Source organism: Nannospalax galili, unplaced genomic scaffold, assembly GCF_000622305.1.
Source record: "Nannospalax galili isolate Female #2095 unplaced genomic scaffold, S.galili_v1.0 scaffold488, whole genome shotgun sequence".
NCBI lineage: Eukaryota > Metazoa > Chordata > Mammalia > Rodentia > Spalacidae > Nannospalax > Nannospalax galili.
This window is the reverse complement of record NW_008360316.1, coordinates 1794873-1798364: the sequence shown is the minus strand read 5'-3', so window position 1 is coordinate 1798364 and position 3492 is coordinate 1794873.

Below are 3492 nucleotides of genomic sequence, written 5' to 3'. Positions count from 1 at the left end.
AATAAGCTTAATTTTTAATATTTAAAATTAAAATTTTTATTACATTTATTTATTTACTTTGTGTATGGTGGGGAGGGTGTGTACACATGCCACAGCATGCCTGTGGAAGTCACAGGACAATTTAAGCGAGTTGGTTCTCTCCTTCCACCATGTGGACTCTGGGAACTCAGATTGGCAGGCTTGGCAGCAAGCACCTTTACTCACTGAGCCATCTTGCTGGCCCATAAACTAACTTTATTTTAAAGACAGTTTTAGATTTGTAGAAAAATTACAAAGATAGACAAGAGTTTCCATACATCTAGTTAGCCTATGGTTTCTAGCTCACATGATTGTGCTGCATTTGTTACACTAAATAAACCATATTAATGGATCATTATAGAGGTCTATGCTTGATGCAGAATTCTTTAGTTTTAATCTAATGGGCCTTATATTAGTTACTAGTTATCTTGTTTTTGTGATAAAATACCCAACAAAAGCAGCTTAAGGAAGGAAGAGTTTCTTTTGGCCCACAGTTCCAGGTACAGACCATCAATAACAGGGAAGTTGTGGTGGCAGGATCTTAAGAGACCTGGGCACTTTGCATCCACAGTCAGGAAGCAGAGATAATGCCAGTGCTCAGCTAGCTTTCTCCTTTTTACTCAGTCCAGGCCCTAGACCCAGGAATGGTACCACCTATTTTTAGGGTGGGTCTTCCTTCCTCAATTAACCTAATCTAGATAATCCCTCACAGGCCTGTTCTGAGGCTGACAGTCTAGATAAACCCTCACAAGTGTGCCCAGAGACTTGCATCCAAGGTGACTCCAGATCCTGTCAGGATGGCAATCAACACTGTCATACTCCTTTTATGTTCTAGAATACATCACATTTAGTCTTCCTGTCTCCTCAGTTTCCCTTTGATGTAAAAGTTTCCTGGTGTTGGTGGTCAGGGTAGTTTTGAGAAAGTTCAAGTTAGGTTTGCTGTAGAATAGCCCTCTGCTGGAATTCGTTTGAAAATTTTCTTATGATTAGACAAGGGTCATGGGTTTGTGGGGAGAAGATCACAGGGGCAAAAAGCCATTTGAAGCATATCGAATATATATGTACACACACACACACACACACGCACACACACACACAAAGACAAGACTCAAAACTATCGATATTGACCTTTGTTGTGTGGCTAAGGTTGTACTTGTCAAGTTTCTCCATGGTAGAGTTACCCCTTCTAGACTCTTTGGAAAGAAGACACTATACTGTCTACACTTCCAGGATGGGAGCTACTTCCATATCCTTATGGGTAAATACCTACATAAGTTGTTTAGAATTCTGCATGGGAAATTTGTATCTTCTCCATTCTTAAAAATTCTGTCATGTGGGACTGAAGAAATAGCTCAGCATTAAGAGCACTGGCTGATCTTGCAGAGGACCGGGTAGGGTTCAGTTCTCAGCACCCACATAGTGGCTAACTACTATCTATAACTCCAGTTCCAGGGGATTTGGTGCCCTCTTCTGGTCTCTAAGAGTTTTGCACATACAGGTGAACTTACATATATGCAGGCAAAACCTCACACGCATAAAATAAATAAAAATTTAAAATTCAATAATGTGCCCTTTTAACCTCATCTAATAATATGAAGACAGTATCCAGCCCTCTGCCTGAAGGTGGGTTTCTTTGATGACCCAATGACCAGAGCCAGCCCTGTGGTTGGAGGACAGAGATCTCCATTCAGAGCAAGATGACCCTCAGTCAAATTTCAGCAAAGGGAAATTTTCCTGAAAAGGACACATTTCAAAGCGAATTAAGTTTCCAGAATCTAAACTAGAAACTAATAATAAAAGAAATTAGGATGGAGAGTCCCATCCACACAAAAGTAAATAACATGGTTTGAGTATGCAGTATCAGTCAGAGGCTCTTGTGTTATATATTTGGGCCCCAGCTGTCAGCACTATTTGGGGAGGTTCTGGAAACTTTAGGAGGTTAAGACCTAGCTGGAAGCAGTATTTCATAGGGGCTGATCACCAGGAGTGTCTTGTTCCTTGCCACTCTTCCTCCTGTCCACCTCTTTCAGCTTTCCGTACCATTAGGTAAGGTAAACAAAACTCATAATAATAATAATAATAATAATAACACAGAAAGTATTACCATTTTTAGTATCATCCTTATTTTTATGGATAATCAGGATAATGAGTCCTTTGTGTACCACCCCCCCAACACACACACACCAGGCCTCTCACTCCGATCCTCTGCTCCTTTGCTTATGTCCTGGTTTACAGGCACTAGCCCTTGAGGGATTTCCTGCTTGGTGGCAGGTATCTGTTGCTTCTGTTTTGTCATTGCCTCTTCTATCACTTCCTGTTGTCTTTTCTACTATGCAGGTTTCCTCATGCTTGACATTTTTGTGTACAAAACCCATCCTCATTTCTCTGAGTATCTGCAACATCTACAAGAATATAATAGAACAGATTTTGCTGCTGTCAATGAGAAGATTTTCAAAGAGTGAAATTAAATTTCAACTCTCAGCTTGCACATCTCACCTTTTTTACTAATCATTGGTACTTTTCTCTCCCCACAAGCTCCCTCTCGCTGGACTCTGGGAGCCTTTTTTGTCTCCCTTGGCCCACCCACCATGGGACCATTATCATGTGATATAGTTTTCTCTGTGGTGTCCACAGACACTCTAATGAATCTGTAGATCCAGTGCATTTCTTCATTGCATAGGGCTTTCTGTATGTGAGCAGTTGTGTTAGATAACTTAGGTTTAAAAACTTCGAAGTCTTTTCCTTTCCTAGGACTTGCTTAAACAACAGTCAAAAACTTTTGGAGGCCAAAGAATGTAGCTCAGTGTTTGAGTGTTTGTCTAGCAAGCACAAGGCCTTGGGTTCTATTTCGGCTCAAAGTATAGTCCTTCATTCCAGGGGAGTCAAGGCAGCTGGAGTTGGAAGCAGCTGGTCATGCTGCGTCAGAAGAGAGCAATAAATGCATATGTGTCTGTCTCAGCTTACTTTCTTCACTTAACAGAGTCCTGGATCCCCTGCCTGGAAAGGGTCCCTCCCACAATAAAATGGGTCTTCTCACATCAGATAAGATTCTCTGTCAGGCCTCCCAGAGGCCCTTCTCTGGGGTGATTCTAGATTGTGTCAAGTTGATAATTAACACTAATCACCACAGGAACATTAAGAGTTTTCCAACATCCCTGAAATGATACTGATCATGTCTGGAAGGGGGGCCTGGAGATCACTGCTTGATGTCTCTCTTGTTTGCTCTGGTAATGCCATCACTCAGGGTTAAGACTTCTTCATTAATAGCAAATCAACTATTTAGTTTGTGAACATTAATATTCAAGATATGGCTTTTAATTATTATGTGCATTCATTTATTCATGATGTATAGTATTAAGTTAATTATGTATAGTATTCATAACATTAGTTTTTTAGTTCACTCATTTCCATTTTTCTTATTCTGTTTTAGTCACTGACCATTAAGTCATCCTGGGCAAGTTTCTCAGGCCCTCT